Genomic DNA, 15,055 nt, shown 5'->3' on the forward strand with positions numbered 1-15,055 from the left:
TTGGGAATGTGTTGCTTGGTCTCTCAACAGGTTGCTTAGATGGTTGCCCAATTTGCCTTTCCAGGTTCCTCAAAGACGCTTCATAATTCCTGCTAGCCATCTCTTGATTCTTCATGAGTTTCTCCATCATTATCTCTAAGTTGGAGATTCTTTGGGATTCTTGATGTGGCTGTGGTTGAGTGTGGGATGTTGATGGTTAATGAAAGTTGGTTGGGGTGTTTGAAGGGTTGTTTTATGGGTAGTATATGTATGTGCGGTTATTGTTTTGGGATTTTTCGTATGGATTGTTGTTAGTGGGGTGGTGGTTTTTATTGCTTGTGTTGCAAAAATTGTTGGGGTTAGAATTCCTCTACTATTGGATCTGGTTTTCTCCCCATCTTATATGAGGAGTTGTATGTGTCCCCATGAAAGTCATTTTGGCCATAACATGGGTTGTGCATGTATTGGACTTGCTCAGGCTGCTGCTCAGTGTTGTATCCTTCACAACTCTCTTTATGTTGTCCCCAAACAGTTAGAGGTTGACTTGTTGTGCTAACTACAGCCAATTGCAATCCGTCTATCCTCTTTGATATCATCTCTATCCGTTGTTGAAGTTGCTAGTGCATTAGCTTGTTCTGGGCTAAGATGACATCCACACCTTCAAGCTCATAGACACCTCTCTTTGGGGCTGCTTGTCTCTCCGAGGAGTAGAAATACTGGTTGTTGGCTACCATATCTATGAGATCATGTGCCTCTTGTGAAGTTTTCATCATTTGGAGTGACCCTCCTAAAGAGTAATCCAAAGCTTTTCTTGCTTTCATAGAGAGGCCCTTATAGAAGTTTTGGAGCTTCACCCATTCACTAAACATGTTGGGAGGACATCTTCTGATTAGTGCTTTATACCTCTCCCAAGCTTCATATAGTGACTCTCCCTCCAATTGTCTGAAAGTTTGCACATTAGTCTTGAGCTTGATGATTCTTTAAGGGGGGTAGAACTTGGCCAAGAATTTGCTAACCAAGTCATCCCAGTTTGTGATGCTTTCCTTTGGGAAGGTTTTCAACTATTGAATAGCCTTGTCCCTTAGAGAGAAGGGAAATAGCAGCAGCTTGTAGATGTCTGGATGCACCCCATTAGTCTTGACAATGTCACATATCCTCAAGAAAATAGAGAGATGTTGATTTGGGTCCTCCGAAGCATTTCCTCCATACTGGCAATTGTTCTGAACTAAGGTGATGAGCTGAGGTTTAAGCTCAAAGTTGTTGGCAATCACATTTGGAGTAAGAATGCTACTCCCATAGTTTCTAGGATCAGGGATAGTATAGGAGGCTAGCACTCTCCTGGCAGGTTGACCATGGTTGTTGGCAACCTCCTCAGGTGGATTGTGCATGTTTTCCTCCATGACTTGATCAAGATCCTCCTCTGAGTCTCCTTCTCCAATTACACCCTTCACTCTTGCTTCTCTTCTAAGTCTCAGGAAGGTTATTTTGGATTCAGAATCAAAGGAAGTAGAGGCACCTCTTCTTCCTCCTGGCATACACAACACAAAACAAACAAAAATGACAAATGAACACTCTATTGCTAGAGTGAATGTTAGAGTTAGTGGACTCAATGTGTCAAACAGTTAATATGATTGTAAGAAAACAAAAGAAAAATGCCTAATCTAGACTATCACCCACTTAGTCATTGTCAATCTAACTCAATCCCTAGCAACGGAGCCAAAAACTTGATGCACGGGAATTTGCACAACACAAATCCCATTCGGCAAGTGAGCCAAATCGTCAAGTAATAACTCACAAGAGTGAGGTCGATCCCACAGGGATTGATGGATTGAGCAATTTTAGTTGGGTGATTTGTCTAGTCAAGCGAATATTGAAAGGTCGATCCCACAGAATATGAATCCACAAGGAAAGTAGAACAACAAAATGTAGAGTACTAGAAATTTAAATGCTGGAAGGTAAAGGACAGAAACTTAAATGGCACAGAATGTAGAGTACTAAAACTCTAGATGTTGAAAGCTAAAGAAAAAGAAACTTAAATGACATGAAATGTAAATGGCAAGAAACTAAAGAACTGAAATGTAAATATCAAGAAACTAAAAGAGCTGAAACTTAAATAGCAAGAAAGTAAAGGCAAGAATGTAAATAGTGATGAAAAGTAAATTGCATGAAACGTAAATGGGAATTGGGTGCTAGAAAATCAAAGAAAGCATAAATTCAAATCAATTAAAGTAAACTCAACACAATTGAAGTGAAGAATAACAAAGAGAAAGATTCATTAGGGATTGGAGATATCATAATCCATCATGAATCGATGGGTCTCAACTTTATTGTCAATCATATGAAGTAGATCTATGGCGGATTGTAATTAATTGAGTCCCAATTCTTTGGCAACCCAATTTCTCTAAACAAAATCAATTTTCCAATTCCTTGATCTAATTGTCATGAGAAGAGGTTAAGTGCATTTCTCTTATCCATAAGCCACACAAGCTCTCAAGATCTCAATTCCTCCCGAATGGTGTTGATCAAGAGAGTTGTGAGAGATAGAGCATCAATCTAATTTCCATGATTCCCCTTTTGAGGCTCACATATAAATTCAATGGATCTAAACCCCCTTCCGAAGTGAATAGATGATGCGTGGAATTTTGTATTGCTACAAATTTCTTTCGACAAGTATACCGAATTTGTCGTCAAGTAAAAACTCACAATATAGTGAGGTCGAATCCCACAGGGATTGATTAGTTGAGAAACTTTAATCATAGGAGTGTTCTAATTAAACTAAACAGAATTGAGTTTAGATTTGAAGAAACTAAATGGCGGAAAATGTAAATAACAAAGAATGTAAATGACGAAAAGTAAATGGCAGAATATAAAGTGCAGAAAGTAAATTGCAGAAAAGTAAATGGGAATGTGGATGATGAACATCTAAGTAAACAACAGAATGTAGAGAATGGGAAGATAAGAATAGGAAAGCTCATTGTGTTTAAGAGTTGTTGCATTATCCGGATCAAGTTCATTCTTATCTCTTCCTCAATCCATGCAACTCATTGATCTCTTGGCAATCCTAGGTGATTGAATCCCAATTCCTTGGCAATTTAATCGCTCTAAGCTTGAACAATTACCCAATTCTTTGATCTAATTGCTCATGGGAAGAGATGAAGTACAATTACTGATTATACCACATGTTTTTCTAAATCAAAGTATTGGTAGGATTATATGTCACTATATCCATCTAACCCCCAATCTAGTCCAACATGAGAAAGCATTTCTAGCATAATTTCCTCATTCCTCTTCTAAGGCTCAGAGGAAATCCAAGTATGAGCAATCTCTCTTCCGGGACAATTACTCAATTGGATGAAGATCGAAAGCTTTCAAGCAAATCAAAGAGAATGAAAAGAAGAAGGTAAGAACTAAGATTGATCCGTTGAATTACAACAGAGTTCCCTCCCCCCAATGAAGTGGGGTTTAGTTGATCATGGCTCTGGGAATGGAAAATGAAAATGTAAATTGCATTGAAAGTAAAGCTGAATTATAGAGAAAAGTAAATTTGGGTGTTTACAATCCTGGAACCCCCCGAGTCCCAATCCCCTTTCTAGTTCAAAACTAACCCTATATATACTACTTCTCTGATCTTCAGTTAAGTTTGCAAGTCTTTGGATGTGGGCCCTTAAGCTCAGTTGAAGCAGTTACAATCTCAGTGAGCTTTGCTAAGCTTGCTGGAAGAGTTTGAGTTGGGTAGCATTCATGTTAGTAAGGCTGTTAGTGTGGTTAATGTTAAGTGTAAATTCCTGGTTCAAAGATGTTAGTGACACTAACTTGGTCACTAACGTCTCCAACCCCTTTGAGTCACATTGACCCCACCGATAGTGGCACTAACGTGGCCACTAACATAGCCTTTCCTAACCCTTAATCACGTTATTGGTGTTAAATTCACCATTAACGTCCAAAACATCCTTTCCTCCACGTTAATGGCTCATGTTAATGGCATTAACAAGGCCATTAACGTGGGTTACCTTGGCTTCGAACACGTTAGTGGTGCTAACTTCACCACTAACGTTGCAAACTCACCCTTTATCCACGTTAGTGGTGGCCACTAACGTGGGCTTCTCTAGCCATTCCTCACGTTAGTGGTGTTAACTTCACCACTAACGTCTTGAGCTCTTCCTTCTTCCACGTTAGTGCCCACGTTAGTCGCACTAACATGGCCATTAACGTGGGCTTCTTGGCTTTCGAACACGTTAGTGGTGTTACCTTCACCACTAACGTTGCAAGCTATCCCTTCTTCTACATTAATGGCCATGTTAGTGGCACTAACATGGCTCTTCTCTACTTTCTCTTACCTAAAATTAATCAAACAAATTGCATCAAAACCTTGCTCTAATCACGAGATAATGCATCACTTATTGCAACAATCAATCCTTGCTTTATTCTCATGAAAATATTTAGAATTCATAATGTTTGATTGAATCAAGGTATGAATGCATACTCAACCAAATACTTGCTTATTGCCTAAGAAAATGCATGAAACTATCCTAAAACATCCCCAAAATGGCTTGTGAAACTAGCCAAAATGCCCTGGCATCAATAGATCAAAATGAACATAGAAGTTATCTCTTAGCTACAACAAGCGGATTGAGAAGAAGAAGAGTTTCATTCAATCATGCGAATTACAATAGAGATCCTCCCCCTAATGATGTGGGGTTTAGTTCACCATTTCTCAACAAAATAAAAAAGACAAGAAAAGTACATGAAAGTAAAACAAAGTACAAAAGAAAATGACTCAGGGTTTCCCAATTAGGGTCCCTGCTTCCCAGCCTCTTTCTAACTTCAAAATATATCCTATTTATACACTTTCTAGATCAATCTTCAATTCATTGGATGTGGGCTTTGGCCTTAGTTGAAGCAAGTTAGGAGTGACTCTTTTTGACGTTGACATAGATGTTAGCTCACTAACGTTCATAAGCTTGCATGGGTGCCATTGAAACTGGAATTGGCCTTGGCGTTAGTCACCAACGTTTAATGCACTAACAGTGGCAGTAACGTTGCATGCATAAGCCACTTTGGGCGTTGCCACTGGCGTTGGTCACTAACGTTGGTGCACCAACGTTCTTTCAGTCACGCATACGCATCGCCCATGCGTATGCACACTAGCAATTTTTCCAGCTCCAACTTGAGAATTTATCGAAGACGTTAGTGTGATAACTTGAAGTAATGTTAGCACACTAACATTGGCACCATATTTTGCTAGTAACGTTGGTGAGCCAACTTTGGGCCACCAACGCTACTCCTCATGCTTGGCAACGTTAGTGGGCAACGTTGGTGAGCCAACTTTGGTCCACCAACGTTGCTCCTTATGCTTGGCACAACGTTGATGGGCAAAGTTGGTGAGCCAACGTTAGCCACCAACGTTGCTTTCCCATTCCTTAACAACGTTGATGGGCAACCTTGGTGAGCCAACTTTGGATACCAACATTGCCTCCTCCTTCTCTGCAACATTGATGGGCAACGTTGGTGAGCCAACTTGGGCCACCAACGTTGCTTTTCCTTCCTTGAGCCAATATTGATGGGCAACGTTAGAGAGCCAACGTTGATGGGCAACGTTGGTGAGCCAACTTGGGCCACCAACGTTGCTTCCTCTGCTTCTTCTCTGCCCTTTCTTTGCCTCTCTTTACCTATTATCAACCAAAGAAATGAATCAAAGCTTTGCCATAATCACAAGATAATGCATCATTCATTACATCAAGTAATTCTTGCATTAATCTCTTGAATATGTTCATAATTAACAATGTTTGATAGAATCAAGAAATGTATACATTAATCATCCAAATGCTTACTTATTGCCTAAGAAAGTGCATGAATCCAAGTAAAAATAATGAAAAAGGCTTGTGAAACTAGCCTAAGATGCCTAGCCATCAACAACACTCCGGAAGAGATCTCAGAGAACTTTTCAAACAAGAAACAGAAAATACAAGCATGGCAACCGAATAGAACAATGAAGAAGATGCAAGGGAGGTTCTTGGTGACTTCACTGCACCAACTTCTAACTTCTATGGAAGAAGTATCTCCATACCTGACATTAGAGCAAATAACTTTGAGCTTAAGCCTCTATTAGTCTCTCTAATGCAACAAAATTGCAAGTTTCATGGACTTCCACTGGAAGATCCACATCAGTTCTTATTTGAATTCTTGCAAATTTGTGACACTGTAAGGACCAATGGAGTGGATCCTGTGGTCTACAGACTTATGCTTTTCCCTTTTGCTGTTAAAGACAAGCTAGGATATGTTTGGATTCTCAACCTAAGGAAAGCCTAGACTCTTGGGAAAAGTTGGTCAATGCTTTCTTGGCCAAATTCTTTCCACCTCAAAAGATAAGCAAGCTCAGGTAGAAGTTTAAACCTTCAGACAAAAAGAGGGTGAATCCCTCTATGAAGCTTGGGAAAGATACAAGCAATTGATCAGAAGGTGTCCTCCTGACATGCTCTCAAAATGGGCTATCATAGGTATCTTCTATGATGGCCTATCTCAGATATCCAAACTGTCCTTGGATCATTCTGCAGGTGGATCACTCCACTTGAAGAAAACGCCTGCAGAGGCATAGGAACTCATTAAAATGGTTGCAAACAACCAATTCATGTATACTTCTGAGAGAAACCCTGGGAACAATGGGGTAGCTCAGAAAAAAAGAGTCTTGAAAATTGACACTCTGAATGCCATATTGGCTCAGAACAAAATCTTGACCTAACAGGTCAATATGATTTCTCAGCATTTGATTGGAATGCAAGCTGTAACTAGCAGCACTCAAGATACCTCCTATAATGGAGATGCCTATGATCCAAATCAACCCATGATGGAAGCGGTGAATTACATGGGAAAACCCTATGAAAAAACCTGCAACTCCTTATGGAGGAATCATCCTAACCTTTCATGGAAGGATCAACAGAAGCCTCAACAAGGTTTCAACAATAATCAAGGTGGAAACCCAGAATAGGTTCAACAACAGACCACCATTCCCATCTTCTCAACAACATATAGAGACTTCTAAACAGAGGCTTTCTGACTTAGCAACCATAGTCTCTGAACTCTCTAAGACCACTCACAGTTTCATAACAGAAACTATGTCTTCCATCAGAAATCTGGAGGTACAAGTTGATTAGCTGAGCAAAAGAATCCCTGAGACCACTCCTGACACTCTTCCTAGTAACACTAAAGTGAACCCAAGAGAAGAGTACAAGGCCATCACTGTAGAAGCTGAGGCCGAACCTGAAAAGAGTAATCTGGCGCTGAACACCAGTAAGGAAGTCCTTCCTGGGTGTTCAACACCCAACAAGCCACCATCACTAGCATTGAACGCCAGTAAAGAGGTCCTTACTGGGCGTTCAACACCCAACAAGCCACCATCACTGGCGTTGAATGCCAGTAAGGAGGTCCTTACTGGGCGTTCAACGTTCAAGGCAGCACAAAAGCTGGCATTGAACGCCAGCAAAGGCACACAAGCTGGGTGTTCAACTCCCAAAGAAACACAAGTCCTAGAATTGAATGCTATAATAGGGGTAGTTGGCAACCCTAAGCCCACTGAGAACTCCCCTATTGAAGAACTAATAACACCTAAGGTTCATAAGGAGCCCATTAAAGTTCCCTTGAATGCCTGGTTGATGATCATAGAATCTGAAGAGTACTCTTCCTCTGATGAGGAAGAGAAAACTAGGGAAGAGAAAGTTGCTCGGTACCTAAGACTTCTCATAAAGCTGAATGCCAAGATGTTTGATATAGGGCCATTGGAGGAAGAACCTCCAGTGCTCACCAAGGAACTCAATGCCTTGGTTTAGCAGAAACTACCTCAGAAGCTGCTGGATCCCAGACGCTTCCTGATTCCCTGTACCATAGGCACCATTACCTTTGATAAGGCTCTGTGTGACCTAGGGTCAAACAAAAACCTTATGCCACTGTCTGTAATGGAGAAGTTGGCAATCTTTAAGGTACAAGTTACAAGAATCTCACTAGAGATGGCAGACAGGTCAATGAAAAAGGCGTATGGTCGTGTAGAGGATGTCTTAGTAAAGGTTGAGAACCTTTACATCCCTACAGATTTCATAATCTTGGATACTGGGAAAGAAGAGGATGAATCCATCATCCTTGGAAGATCCTTCCTAGCCACTACCAATGCCATCATTGATGTAGCAAGGGAGAGCTGATTTTACAGTTATGGGAAGACCACATCTTGTTCAAGATGCCTAGCCCTAACTCTCCCTCTGACTTCCCAACTTCTCCTTTGGATTTCTCTTTGGATCTCTGGGTACTCATTCTTTTTTAGCCTAAAAGGGACTTCAGAAATCACCCTTTTCTTTGCCACTACTTCAGAGAAGTGGTCTTGATGAGCTTTGGTGATGAATCTCTCCATCTCCCAAGATTCGGAGGTGGAAGCAACTGCTTTTCTTTTCCTCTTTCTAGAGAATTCTCTAACTTTGGATGCCATAAGTGGGAATGGAAAGCAAAAATCAAGGCTTTTCCAACAGCAAACTTAAAAGCTTTGCTCATCCCTAAGCAAAATAAGAAGAAAACAGTAGAGGGAGAAGAGAATAGAGGAGATAGAGGAAGAGAGGAAAATTCTGCCAAGTGGGGCTTTAGTGTATGAATGGTGTGTGTATGAAAGGTAGAAAGAATGGGTATTTATAGGAGTGGGATATGTTGGAGTTTCGAATGAATGGGTGGGAATTGGGTGGAAAATTTTAAATTTGAAGAGTGTCGGGGTTGGTGAGAGTTATGATGGTTTTGGGAAGAGATATGGATGTGATTGGGTTAGAGTTTATAGGGAAGAGTATGTAGGGAAGATTCAAGGTATGAGACATTAAAAGGTGGGATAAGTTGAGATTCTGTGGGACCACTGATCCTGAGAGGCTAGGGAATTCGAGTTCCCTGCCCCATTGTGGGCATTGAACGCCCAGCTCCTGCTCCTGGCTGGTGTTCAATGCCAGCAATGTGCCTCTTATTGGGCGTTGAACGCCCATTAGGTTGTTCTTACCTGGCGTTCAACGCCAGGTCTCTGCCTCCTAGCTGGCGTTCAACGCCAGCAATGCTGCTCCTCATGGGCATTGAGCGCCCACTTTGGCTTCCTTGTCTGGCATTCAACGACAGCAAGGTCTCTGCTCCAGGGTGTTCTGTTTTCAGTTCTGACTGTTTTTCTGTTCTAACTACTGCACATGATCACAAACTTAAAGTAAACATGAAAATTAAACTGAAATAACTTAAATAAATGTAAAGAAAAACAAGAAAACATTAATTATTGATGGGTTACCTCCCAACAAACGCTTCTTTAACGTCACTTGCTTGACGGTTTGCTCCTTACGGAGATGGATAGGGGCTCAAAATTTTGCCCCTTACAGTTAACTTCTTGCCTGTGCTCTCATGGATGAGCTCCACATGCTCTAGAGATAGGATCTTGTTATCTCTGTTTGGAATCACTGGGTTGTCAGTGAAGACTACTCTCATTTCAGGTGAGAGGCCTTCAGTAGAGATTTTCTTATCCATCCAACCTTTAAGTACTTTCTTCTTAGTGCCTTTATTCTCCTTGCTTGCCAATGGCTTCCCAACACCAAAGTTAGAGTTGGTGTCTGGGGGTTTTGTATAACTTTGCACTGAGAGAGAAGGTTGGAACACTAGGTGATGCACAACTGTTTCTCTGATCCTATCCCAGAAGTTAGGATCTTGATGGTGCAAGAGTTCTATGCTAATACATGGGTCACTAAAAACTATGACACTAGTGTGAACCCAAATCCAAAAAATTGGAGCACCATGGTCCAAGGGCGACCCATGGATTTCAGCCCAGAGAGTCTAAGGTTGGCACTCCATTTGCCAATGATGCAAGGAGACCCACATCCTTACACTAAGAGAGTCAATTTTGACCAAAAGTTGGACCAAGTCCTTTCAGATATTTGTGTGGAAAGAGCTCAGTGGAAGAGGGATGCTCAAGGCAAGCCTATCCAACTGAGAAGGCTTGACCTCAAACCTATAGCTAGAGGACGGTTGGAATTTATCAAACGCTCTATCATCCCTACTAGAAATTGGTCAGAAGTGATCATTGACAGAGTCATCATGATTCATTGCATCATGATTAGAAGTGAGGTGGAATTACATGAGGTAATACCTCAAGAGTTGTACAAGAAAGCTGAAAAGCCTTCCACCTTAGCAAGGTTGGCATTCCCCCACCTTATCTGTCATCTATGCAATTCAGCTGAAATTGTCATAAAAGGAGACATTCCTATTGAGGAAGATAAGCCTATCACCAAGAAGAGGATGGAACAAACTAGAAAGCTAGCACATGGACCATAGTAAGAGCATATGGAGCTGCCTCAACAAGAAATCCATGAGATGCCTCAAGGGATGCATTTTCCTCTCTAAGGCTACTAGGAGCAATTACACACTTCTCTAGAATAATTAAGCTCCAGCATAGATCAACTAAGGATGGGAAATCAAGAGCATTCCACCATCCTCTATGACATAAGAGAAGATCAAAGAGCCATGAGGGAAGAACAACAGAGGTAGGGGCGTGACATAGAAGAAATCAAGCACTCCATTGGATCCTCCAGAAGGAGTAGTAGTCACCATCACTAAGGTGGATTCGTTACCTTTACTCCCCTGTTGCCTATGTTATTTTTGTTTTGATGTATTTTGTTTTATTGTCTATTTCTGGTGCATGATCATCTGTCTTTATGTCATAAAGCCATGAAATATTCCATGCATCTCTCACCTTGCTTAATAGAAAAATTATTTTATTGAAAAAGAAAAGTAAGATGCATGAATTTCGAGTTGTATATTAAGAATAGTTCAATTATTTGATGTGGTGGCATTACTTTTGTTCTCTGAATATATGAATAAGCAATGCATATTTGATATTGGAGTTAAGAATGTTGGCTCTTGAAAGAATGAGGATAAAAGTGAAGTATTATTGGTGATCTGAAAAATTCAAAAATTGATTCTTGAATCAAGAAAAAGCAGCAAAAAGCAATAAAAGAAAAAAATACATGCGAAAAAAAAAAGCTGAAAAAGAAATAAAAAGCAGAAAAAGCTAATAGCTCTTTAAACCAAAAGGCAAGAGCGAAAAGCCAATAGCTCTTAAAACCAAAAGGTAAGTGATAAAGCGAGAATTCTTTGTATAGTTTGGAATCAATCAAAACAAGCATCAATTCGTTGGTAGCATAGTCCAAACTAACAATGAATTCTCACGATCAAATGTTAATTTCAATTAAAGTAACCGAGATCAAGAGTAATTCAACCTCAGGTCGTTCTCCCTAGGAGTTGCAATGAAATGTTATTATCATTGGCTATGAGGGATTTTTTGGGGTATTGGTTGAAAGAGGTAAGAAATGTAAATGACAATAAAATAAAGATGCATGAAATTAAATGAAAAGCAAGTAAAGGCAATGAAAATGGAAATTGAATGCTAAAAAGAGCTCTTGGTGAGAATTGGGAAATTAGAAATTCCTATCCTATTTATGGACCACAAATATGGCAATTGTGTAGAATTAATCCCAATTAGTCAATCCTACTTGAAAATTAGTCAAAAGGGCATAATTGATTCCAATCCCTAAGTCCTAAGTCAACACTAGTGGGTCACTTAGAGTCAAGGAAAACCAAACCAATTAACAATCCTCACACAATACAGAATGGACATCTACAACTCAATTTTACCAAACACCCAATTTCTCAATCAAGAGTGTGAAAATTAAACATGCAAGATATTAAACATCAAAGCAATAAAAGTCAAAGCAAGGAATTAAAAGTCAAAGCAATAAAACTTCAAATGCAACAAACCTCTTGGCAAGTAATTGAGAACTAAGGCTACTTATCCTAGCCATTGACCACAAACACATGATGATTATGAAGAGTTAATCCTACTTAGTCAACCTTACATCGATAATAAGTAAAATAGGCATAGTTGAATTCAATCCCTAAGTCCTAAGTCATCATTATTGGGTCACTTAGATTCAAGGGAAACCAAACCAATTAACTACCCTAATATATCAAACAAGAATGGACATCAATGAGTCAAGGGTCACCACAGTCATCAATTCCAAGCCAAGAGTGGAGAAAAACTAAGTAAAGACCAAGCCAAGCATTTTATCAAACACTTGGTGTGCATGAAAATAAAATCAAATTAAATTGCATAAAAATAAAAGCTAACTACCAAAAGCAAGAAAATAGCAATAACAACTAAAGAAAGCAATAAATGAACATAAAACATAAATTGCATTAATTAAAATTGAAATTAACAAAAGTATCCATAAACATAAAAATGACAAAAGAAAGGAAATAACAAGAGAAATAAAGAAGATAAAGACAAGAAAGCATGAAAACATAAAGGAAACTACATTAAGACAAGAATTAAAGACTGAAATTAAAGGAAATTAAACTAAACCTAACCTAATTCTATAGAGAGGGGGAGCTTCTCTCTCTAGAAACTAAGAGAAGAGCATAAGAAAAGATAAACCTAATTGCCCCCCTGTTTCCACTTGGATTGGGGTTGAAATAGCTTCAGAAATGAGTTGGATTGGGTTTTGGAGGCCCAGAATTCACCCCAGCGATTTGCATTAATGAGCTCACATGCCTCATGTCACGCGTATACGTGGGTCACACGTAGGCGTCGCCTGGAAAAATTCACTTCCATGCGTACGCGTGGGTCACGCGTACACATCGCCATGCTCACACTTGTGTTCGCGCACACGTTGCCTGTGCGCACGCACAAATCGCTGAACTTCCAAACTCTATTTCTTCTTGGTTTCTTCCCTTTTGCGTGCTCTTTTTCTCACTTTTTCAACCCATACTTGCCTTGGAAACCTGAAATCACTTAGCAAACACATCAAGGCATCATATGGAATTAAAGTGGATAAAATTTAGCAATTATAAGGCCTAAAAAGCATGTTTTCACTTTCAAGCATAATTTAGGAAGAAATCATGAAACTATGCTATTTTAATGAATAAGTGTAGGAAAAGTTGATGAAATCCACCCAAATAGAGCAAATAAATACCATGAAATGTGGATTCGTCACATCCCCACATTTAAACGATAGCATGTCCTCATGCCATACTCAAGAAAGAAACAAGGGTTATTACATTTATTCAATGCAAGTAAACTACCTACATGCAATCTATCTACATGAATGCAACTACTTAGTCAAAATAAATCCATTTCTAAGAAAGCATATATGATCATAAGAGTTAAATCAATCTAAATCAAGTCAAATCCATAATTGATTAGAGCTATTAAAAAGAATTAACAACTTGCAAGATAAACAATTAAGCATAGGTGAAAACATGTAATCGAGCGATTGAACGCTCACCGGATGTGTATCCGCTCTAATCACTCAAGTGTATAGGGTCAATTCACTCATTTCTCTTCTAATCATGCTTTCTAAGATTTATCTTTCATCTAACAATCAACACTTATTCAATGTATGCATACAAATATCATGAGGACTTTTCATGGTTGTAATGGGGTTAGGGTAAAGGTAAGGTTATATATGGTCAAGTGAGCTTAATATTTGCATCTTTGAATAGCCTAAGCTCTCACCAAACCTACTTAACAACCTATACAATTCAAAGCAAGCCTAACTACCCATTTCTCACTTTTCTTACACACTCATGCATTTTCTTTTTAGTCACAACTCATATGCATTTTTATTTCTAAAACTTTGGGGAATTTTATCCCCTTTCTATTATTTTCTTCTCTTCTTTTTTTTAATATATATACAAAAGTGACAATGCATATAGTTTAAGTAATGGATGCATAAGCATGTACCCAATTCCTAAGATTTTCAACAAAAATACAAAAATCCACTTTTACCTCGACCAAAGTTCCCAAACTTCCCCACACTTATATGATACACTCTCACTAGCCTAAGCTAATCAAAGATCCAAATAAGGGATATTTATTTGTTTTTCACTTTAAGTCTAGTTATGTGCTACCTTAAGAACAAAGGGGATTGAGATAGGCTCAAAGTTGGTTAACAAGCGAGGATAAAAGGGTAGGCTATTTGAGATAAGTGAGCTTAATGAAAAGATGGCCTCAATCACATAAATGCATATATACATCAAACAATGGACATAAAGAATCAAACAAATCAAAGATTACAATCATAAAAAGAGAATAACACACACAAGAATAAAAGTAGTGGTTATATGGTGTAACCACACAATTAGGCTAAAACAACACACAAGGTTGTGTGTTCATAACTCAAAAACATGTTCCACAATATATTTCAAGCAAGTTTCAATCAAAAGTACCAACTCAAATCAATTAGGATACCAATGCCCTATATAATGGAAAGTTTCTTGGAAAATTTTCATTATATTAACTAAGCTTATTATATATATGCAAAAAAACGCAATAAACTAGGAGAGAATGTAATTCAAGTTCTAAGATATATACAAACTAAAAAGAGAAAATGAAACTAAGAACTCAAGAAGAAGATGAAAGTGTTAGGATTAGAGTATCTCACCCAAGATGGTCGATCGGAGACGATCTCCCCACACTTACGGATTTGCACAGTCCTCCGTGCACTCAAAGGTGAGCTAGGGGTTGAAGTAACTTCAGATTGCCACCTTCAGCTGGTGGATCAATCGGCTGATGTATGCTCTTTCTCCTACTTCCCTTGTTGCTTACGATGAATCATTCATGAAAAATAGGAAATAACACCGTAAGACGAGTGAATGGAAAAACAAGGAAGCATGGAATGTTGGAATGAGGCGGTATTCACTAGAATGAGGTTAGTGACTAAGTTTGTGACATGAAGAAAACAAATGTATGAATTCTAAGTTGTGCACGATTTAGAACACAGACACACTAGCATGGTAAGCTAGGTCACAATTAGACAAAATAAGCATGCACCTCATTCATTCTAGTGTGCTTGAAATACTCTAAAGAAAACTTGTAGGTTAAGATAAACAAAAAAGCAATAAAGAGGCATGAAAGTATTCAAGTAAGAATCAAGGAATTGTGAATTGGATAATGAAGCAACACCTAATTGACATGAAGTGAAAAAATAAGACAAGCATAGTCCACAAAGTTTAAAAAGCTCAAAAAGTG

General features: G+C 39.0%; 1 non-coding gene across 1 annotated transcript; it reads right to left on the reverse strand.

The window, feature by feature from the left end:
- Positions 1–6,350: 6,350 nt before the first annotated feature.
- On the reverse strand, positions 6,351–6,453 carry LOC112724260 (small nucleolar RNA R71). Its single transcript, XR_003163432.1, has one exon. It is a non-coding gene; the product is annotated as a small nucleolar RNA R71 (small nucleolar RNA).
- Between the last annotated feature and the right edge of the window lie 8,602 nt (positions 6,454–15,055).

This window comes from Arachis hypogaea, chromosome 11 (assembly GCF_003086295.3).
Source record: "Arachis hypogaea cultivar Tifrunner chromosome 11, arahy.Tifrunner.gnm2.J5K5, whole genome shotgun sequence".
In the NCBI taxonomy this organism is placed as follows: Eukaryota; Viridiplantae; Streptophyta; class Magnoliopsida; order Fabales; family Fabaceae; genus Arachis; species Arachis hypogaea.